The following is an 8,599-nucleotide window of genomic DNA, read 5'->3' on the forward strand; positions in this document are numbered from 1 at the left end:
CATTTCGAATGTTACTTCCGAGGTCAACCCCGTCCAATCCACCACGGCAGACAAAGCCTCGAAAGGAAAGAAGAAAGGGAAAGCGAAGAATAAACCAGATCAACCTAAGCAGGACGCCCCTAAACCTCCGCTCGAGGACGGCGCCAAACGCAAACCTAAGTATCCTTGTCTTATCTGTGATGAAGATCATTATACCAAGGACTGCCCGAGGCGGTCCGAAGTTATTCGTTTGTTGAAAGGCGCTCCCGGGACTCCTGCGGTGCTCAAAGAACCCTTTCCCTCATAACAAACTCAAAAAACTCAAATGGTGGCTGACCCCTCTCAGCCTCCCTCTTCCTTCGGTTCTCAAGTGTTTATGGCTGGAACGATACCTGTCAATATCAGTACTCGAACAAAAGATTATCCGCCATCTGCCGGGAAAGAGCCTGAGATCCCCTCTAGTGCTCCACCGTTCAGTTCAGGTCCGCTCCACATTGAGAGACCTACTACTGAGACGCCTCTTCGACCCCCTCCAAAAGGAGTACTCCGGAAATCTTCTTACAACCCAAATGCTCATGCTGCACAACACTACAATATCGTTGAGGACTTAGCGCAGACTCCGTCGGCTATGTCCGCTTTAGAAGTTCTCCAGAGCTGCCCTTCTCAGAGGAAGTCCTTGCTATCCGCTATTGGTGGCATAGACCCGGCCGACTCGGATTTAATTACTTTTGACTTAGAACGCCATACGCAGAGACTGCCTCCCCAAATCGCATTTCTTATACAGGTTATTATTGATTCCAAAACGATTCATCGTTGATCTAGGTGGATGTTGGTGGCCACCCACCTATCCCATTTGGACCCCCACAACTGTCTCTTTCAGTTCTTCAGTTTCCTTAATTATAGCAGAGTTTACTATTTTTAGCAGTTTTTCGGGTCCTAAACTTCCGGAGCCGTTTTGAGGCCCTAAACAACGTTTTTTGGGAAATCTTGCTTCCGCGATTTTTTACATAAAAAATCGACTTTTCCGTTGTAGTCCTCATAGAGATCTTTCCAACGGGCTATCATGTGCGTAAAACGGAGATCGTATGCCAAAGTTACGACCCCAGGAAGTTGATGTACCAACTTACCCAAAAACGGGGCCCACAATTTGGCGTTTCATCTTCTAGGGTTAGGTTTTGGAATGTGAAGGGTTTTCCATTGTTTCTCAACAATAAATAGGCCCTCGAGCCTCATTGTAATACAGTTCGAAATAGTTCGGAGGCATGTAGGCGACATGCTGTGTATGAGTCAAGGCCTCGCGCTGTCATCATTTCTTTGGATAATTCATTATACAGGATACTAGAGGTAGCCCCACCTACCGCCACCTCTTTGATCACTGCTAAGAAAGGCAGCAAGCTCATCTCACAGACTAGGAAATTTATTTTTTGTCTGGTTCGCTCCCAAAGTAAGGGGAAGATCGTTGCTACATCCATGACCCCCGCGAAGGGTTCCTCCACACAGCAGCAGCAACAGAGGGATACAATCGTGACAGAACACAGGAACAACTTCTCCTTACCCGGAGGGGTACCACACAAGTTTCAGGTGGACGACAAAGTTTGGTTACATTTGCAGAGGGAGCGCCTTACCAAAACCCATCAGAAACTCATACCACTTCGACATGGTCCTTACACCAGTAACAAGGCTACGGGAAACAATGCTTTGAAGCACAACATTCCTCCATTCCTTCGCTTGCACCGAGTGTTCAATGTGGACCGTCACCGACCATGCTCCCCACCATTTCTGGACACATCAGAGATTGCAGAACAGCTCACCAGAGACCCAGATCAGCAGAAGCTTCCTCATCTCAGGGAGGAACTCAACGCAATGGGGACCATTGCTTCCTAAGGGGGGAGGAATGATCCAGGTGGATGTTGGTGGCCACCCACCTATCCCATTTGGACCCCCACAACTGTCTCTTTCAGTTCTTCAGTTTCCTTAATTATAGCAGAGTTTACTATTTTTAGCAGTTTTTCGGGTCCTAAACTTCCGGAGCCATTTTGAGGCCCTAAACAACGTTTTTTGGGAAATCTTGCTCCGCGATTTTCTATGCAAAAAATAGTTTTTTTTCGTTGTAGTCCTCATAGATATCTTTCCAACGGGCTATCATGCGTGTAAAATGGAGATCGTATGCCAAAGTTACGACCCCGGGAAGTTGATGTACCAACTTACCCAAAAACGGGGCCCACAATTTGGCGTTTCATCTTCTAGGGTTAGGTTTTGGAATGTGAATGGTTTTCCACTGTTTCTCAACAATAAATAGGCCCTCAAGCCTCATTGTAATACAGTTCAAAATAGTTCGGAGGCATGTAGCCAACACATCTCTTCTCAGAGATAAGCTACCATCGCCCTAGCTGGGTTATTTCTATTGTAAGCATATTTCAGTATTCTCCATTAATGAAATGAAGTATTATTTCCGCTGCATCTCTGTTTTTATGGTTATCGCATCTCTGTATTTATGGTTATCTCTGTAATCTATTGCGTTCCTGCTTAAATCCGGATCAGTGGTATCAGAGCAGTCTGCTTTTTCTCTGTTTTTCTTTGCATGTCCCCAACGAGGTCGGGATATAAGGAGTTAGGGCTTGAATCGGTCGAACCTTTGCAAGACCAGCCTCGCAAATCTCGACGACCTCCCATGGCGGATGAGAAGAAAGACGAGGGGGCAGGAGATCCTATCAGAATCTTGCTCGAACAAGCCCTCAAGCGGCAAAGGAACGCGATGATGGATAGCTTTGCGCAGATCCTTCAGCGGCTACCCAGAGGCGACGCATCGGCTTCCAATAGCTACTCTGGAAACGCCACACCATTTAAGGTACAAGTTAATTTCAAAATCCCCATCTTCGAGGGTCAAATAGACGCAGATGCCGTAGATAAATGGTTAAATCTGCTAGATGGGTATTTTTCTGTTCATGAATTTTCAAGTCGGGAAAAGATTGTTTTCGCTCTTCTCAAAGCAGCCCCCCACGTCAAGGACTGGTGGGAAACATACTGCGAGCAGAAGGATGAAAGTACAGACTCACTATTTTCAGCCGCACCCACTTGGAATGACTTCCGGGATGCCATCAAGGAGCAGTACTACCCTGTCAAAATCTATGAGGACAAATACATCAAATGGACCACACTGCGGCAGGGACGAGACCAAGATGTACCAGAGTTCACAAATATTTTTCATACCCTTCGCACACAGTTGGGTATCAAAGATTCTGAGCTGCATCTGGTACTCAAATATCGCGGTTGCCTACACAGATACATCCAGGAAGAGATAGAGTTCTTGAACATCTCCTCACTCGGCACAACATACCGATACGCTGTCAAAATCAAGCAAAAGTTCAAACAGAAGAGGCGAGACTTTGGATCTGCAAATCCGAAGCCCAAAGGACAAAGCCAAGGCGGGGTGACCCAAGACAACCCCTCTAAGCTGCAAGAAAAGAACAACACCATGAAGCCGAAGAAGGACACAGGAAAGTGGTGTGAGTTCCACAAGAGTCCCACTCATAACACAAGTGAGTGTCAGACCAAGCAGTCGCTGATGGCCGAGTTGAAGGCTTCCGAATCAGATGCATGTTCTGACTCTGAGTCAGAACCCGACAAGGGGAATGACAAAGGGAAGCAGATCATTGATGCGGATCCCAGCGCCACTGTTGCTACTGCCAAGATCCAGAAAAATGAGCCCGAAGATCCAGAGGAGGGGGAACGTCTTTTCCACTCACAGATGTGGGTGAAGGGTTCACCGCTGCAATTCATTGTCGACAGTGGCAGCCAAAAGAACCTCATTTCAGTAGAGGTCGTGAAGCGGTTGGGCCTACCAACTACACCACACCCACAGCCGTACAGTATCGGTTGGCTTCACGAAGGACGAGATCTCAAAGTTCGCCAGCAGTGCCACCTTCCCTACAGCATCAAGCCCTTCACAGACGAGGTATTGTGTGATGTTACACCTCTGGATGTTTGTGATGTACTATTAGGCCAGCCATACTTGTGGAGGCGACATGCTGTGTATGAGTCAAGACCTCGCGCTGTCATCATTTCTTTGGATAATTCATTATACAGGATACCGGAGGTAGCCCCACCTACCGCCACCTCTTTGATCACTGCTAAGAAAGGCAGCAAGCTCATCTCACAGACTAGGAAATTTATTTTCTGTCTGGTTCGCTCCCAAAGTAAGGGGAAGATCGTTGCTACATCCATGACCCCCGCGAAGGGTTCCTCCACACAGCAGCAGCAACAGAGGGATACAGTCGTGACAGAACACAGGAACAACTTCTCCTTACCCGGAGGGGTACCACACAAGTTTCAGGTGGACGACAAAGTTTGGTTACATTTGCAGAGGGAGCGCCTTACCAGAACCCATCAGAAACTCAGACCACTTCGACATGGTCCTTACACCAGTAACAAGGCTACGGGAAACAATGCTTTGAAGCACATCATTCCTCCATTCCTTCGCTTGCACCGAGTGTTCAATGTGGACCGTCATCGACCATGCTCCCCACCATTTCTGGACACATCAGAGATTGCAGAACAGCTCACCAGAGACCCAGATCAGCAGAAGCTTCCTCATCTCAGGGAGGAACTCAACTCAATGGGGACCATTGCTTACTAAGGGGGGAGGAATGATCCAGGTGGATGTTGGTGGCCACCCACCTATCCCATTTGGACCCCCACAACTGTCTCTTTCAGTTCTTCAGTTTCCTTAATTATAGCAGAGTTTACTATTTTTAGCAGTTTTTCGGGTCCTAAACTTCCGGAGCCATTTTGAGGCCCTAAACGACGTTTTTTGGGAAATCTTTCTTTAGGTAAAAAGTTGTCTTTTCCGTTGTAGTCCTCATAGAGATCTTTCCAACGGGCTATCATGCGCGTAAAACGGAGATCGTATGCCAAAGTTACGACCCCGGGAAGTTGATGTACCAACTTACCCAAAAACGGGGCCCACAATTTGGCGTTTCATCTTCTAGGGTTAGGTTTTGGAATGTGAATGGTTTTCCATTGTTTCTCAACAATAAATAGGCCCTCGAGCCTCATTGTAATACAATTCGAAATAGTTCGGAGGCATGTAGCCGACACATCTCTTCTCAGAGATAAGCTACCATCGCCCTAGCTGGGTTATTTCTATTGTAAGCATATTTCAGTATTCTCCATTAATGAAATGAAGTATTATTTCCGCTGCATCTCTGTTTTTATGGTTATCGCATCTCTGTATTTATGGTTATCTCTGTAATCTATTGCGTTCCTGCTTAAATCCGGATCAATCGTACAGTCATTGATGAAGGTGCTTCAACTTGCATCATGTCTGTTGCCTGTTGGAAAGCTATTGGATCTCCTACGCTGAGCCAGTCTCCCACGACCTTGGAAGCTTTTGATGGAAGAGCCTCTCGTCCTTATGGTATACTCCAACGTTTTCCCATCTCTTTGGAAGGGAAGACGGTCGAAATGGAAGTTGAAGTTGTTGATGCTACTCTTACCTACAACCTCCTTCTCGGACGTAGCTGGATCTACGCGATGAAAGCTGTAGCTTCATCTTTGTTTCGTATCATTCGTTTCCCTCATCAAGGGAAGATTATTACCGTAGACCAGCTATCATTCTTCGCTTCCTCTTTAGAAGGCAACATTCCTTTTGTGGAGCATACCTCAAATTTATCTGAGAGTGTGGGAGCCGAACTTTTCAAAGATCCCGCCCTTATGGGTGTTTTTTCGCTCCCCCCTCCTAACGTCGCTTCTGTCAATATGATTACTACTTGTTCTGATCCGTGGATCATCCCTCCCACAGACCAAGTAGATTCGTGGGGCGACCAGATGCCGTTGAGTCCTGCCGAGCTCAACTATGTCGAGATCATTGCTGCATCGGCTCCTTCTTCTGAACTTGCTCCTTTGAGCAAGGTTTTCCACTCATTCGCTCCATCCTCAGGGCTTGTAGATGAGCCTTCTTCGGATCCTTTAAAAGAAACATTCCCTTCCGACGAAGCCATTATTGAGACTATGTCTCTCGAGGAACTTCCTTGGCATGATTCTCACCATCGTTCCTCGTTTCTCCCTGCCCCTCAGGATATTCTCACTTGCCTTGAGCGGTTTGCTCCTTGCCTCCCATTGCAAACACCTATTCAGATTTATCAGGTGTCCTCTGAAGGGAATATGGAAAACATTACGCAAACCCAACCCATCGACATCTCTGTGAAACCAGGGATTGTCGAGCATCTTCACATTGGAGTCACTTGTACTCCGGAGGAGATTCAACTTTATTCCAACCTTTTTCGCGAATTTCGTGACGTCTTTGCATGGTCCTATGAAGAAATGCCCGGCATTGATCCTAGCATAGTGGTGCATGAGATAATCACGTACCCAGGTGCTAAGCCTGTTCGTCAACGTCTATGCCCCGTACACCCCCGAAAGGCTGCAGCTATCAAGGCCGAAGTCGAGAAGCTTCTTAAAACTGGTTTTATTTATCCTATACCGCTCACAAATTGGGTTTCCAATATCGTACCTGTGACTAAAAAACAAGGTACCATCCGTGTGTGTGTTGATTATCGGGATATAAATCGAGCCTGTCCTAAAGACAATTTTCCCACACCATTCATTGATGAAATTATTGACGAGTGTGCCGGAAGTGAAATTTACTCTTTTATGGATGGTTTTTCTGGATACAACCAGATCAATATTGCTCCCGCTGATCAACACAAGACCGCCTTTATCTGTCCATGGGGCACTTTTGCCTATAAGAAGCTCCCTTTCGGTCTCAAAAATGCCAGTGCTACCTTCGAATGTGCAATGTCCTATGCTTTTCATGACATTCGACACATTGTACAGCCATACCTGGATGATCTTCTAGCTCATTCAGCCAAACGTCAGGACCACCCTACTCACCTTCGCGAGATCTTTCTTCACTGTCGATACTATCGAATCAGGCTTAATCCTCACAAATGTGTCTTCTGCGTTGAATCCGGTTGACTTCTCGGGTTTGTCGTCTCCCGAGAGGGCATCCATTTGGATCCCCTTAAAGTCGAAGCTATAGTGAATCTTCCTCCCCCTGCTTCTTTACAGCAATTGCAAAGCTTGCAGGGTAAAGAAATTTTTTTACGTCGTTTCGTTCCAAACTATGCCGAGGTGGCCAAAGGTTTTACACGATTACTAAAGAGCGATGTCCCTTTTCATTGGGATACCATTGCTCAGGAATCTTTTGAGCGTCTCAAGGGTCTCCTTGTTTCTGCTCCATTGCTTCGTCCTCCGAACTATCATCGTGACTACACTCTATATTTGGCCGCTGCCGACACCACTATCGGCATGGTTCTCGTTCAAGCTGACGATGATGGCACTGAACATGTTATATATTATCTCAGCCGCAATCTTTTAGATACGGAAACTCGATATGCCTATGTCGAGAAGTTGGCTTTGGCCGTCGTTTGTGCCGTCCAACGTTTCCGTCATTATATTCTGCTGCGCACCACTACCGTGATTTCTGATTGCAACCCCATGACGTATATTTTGTCACGCCAGTTGCTGGGGGGCAAGTACTCAAAGTGGATTGTCATCCTCCAAGAGTTCGACTTGGAATTCACCACTGCCAAGTCCAAGAAATCACTTGTCTTTGCTGAGTTACTGTGCTCTTTGCCATCTTCTTCCACACCCTCTAATGTAGAGGATCAAATTCTGGATGAGACTTTATTTCTCATTAGCACCCTCGATCCCTGGTATGGTGATATCATTATCTATCTGCAAACGTCCTCCTTTCGCCCTGGCGTGTCCAAAGACGCTAGGCGAAGGATTCGTCATCAGTCTCAACCATACCGTATCATTGGGGACACACTCTATCGCCTCGACGCCGACTCTGTTCTCCGCCGCTGCTTAACTCTCGAGGAAGCTGAGCGTGTCTTGAATGACTGTCACTCAGGTGCTTGTGGTGGTCACATGTCCGGATATGCCACTGCCCAAAAAATCCTCCGTGCTGGCTACTTTTGGCCCTCTATCTTTAAGGATTGCATTCTTGCCGTCCGCTCTTGTCATGAGTGCCAGATATACCAGCGGAAGATGTGAGCGCCTCCTGCTCCATTGCACCCTGTTGTCACCGTCGGCCCTTTTGCCAAATGGGGCATTGATTATATGACCTGTAACCCTCGCTCGGCCGGGGGGCATGGGTTTATTATCGTTGCCGTCGATTAATTTACTAAATGGGCCGAGGCGATGCCTACATTAACCGAAGACGGTCACACAACGGCGCAATTTTTATTCAATCATGTTATTTTGCGATTCAGCGTCCCTCAAGCCATCATCACTGATCACGGGAAGCATTTCCGTAATCATATGATGTCGGAATTAACAACCCAGCTAGGCTTGCAGCACGATAGTTCAACTCCATACTACCCTCAGTCCAATGGCCAAGTTGAAGCTGTCAATAAGATTTTGGTTACCATGCTTCAGCGTACCATTGGCATGCATAAGTCTAACTGGCATTTGATGTTGTTCCCTACCTTGTGGGCCTACCGAACCTCCGTGAAGGATGCCACTGGTTTTACTCCATTTCAACTCGTTTATGGACTAGAGGCTACCCTTCCAATTGAATGTGAAATCCCTTCATTAAAGTTGGCTGTCGAGCTAC

Source organism: Pinus tabuliformis, chromosome 1_1 (genome assembly GCF_031772625.1).
Source record: "Pinus tabuliformis cultivar Carrire ecotype Pingquan chromosome 1_1, CPIR1, whole genome shotgun sequence".
In the NCBI taxonomy this organism is placed as follows: Eukaryota; Viridiplantae; Streptophyta; class Pinopsida; order Pinales; family Pinaceae; genus Pinus; species Pinus tabuliformis.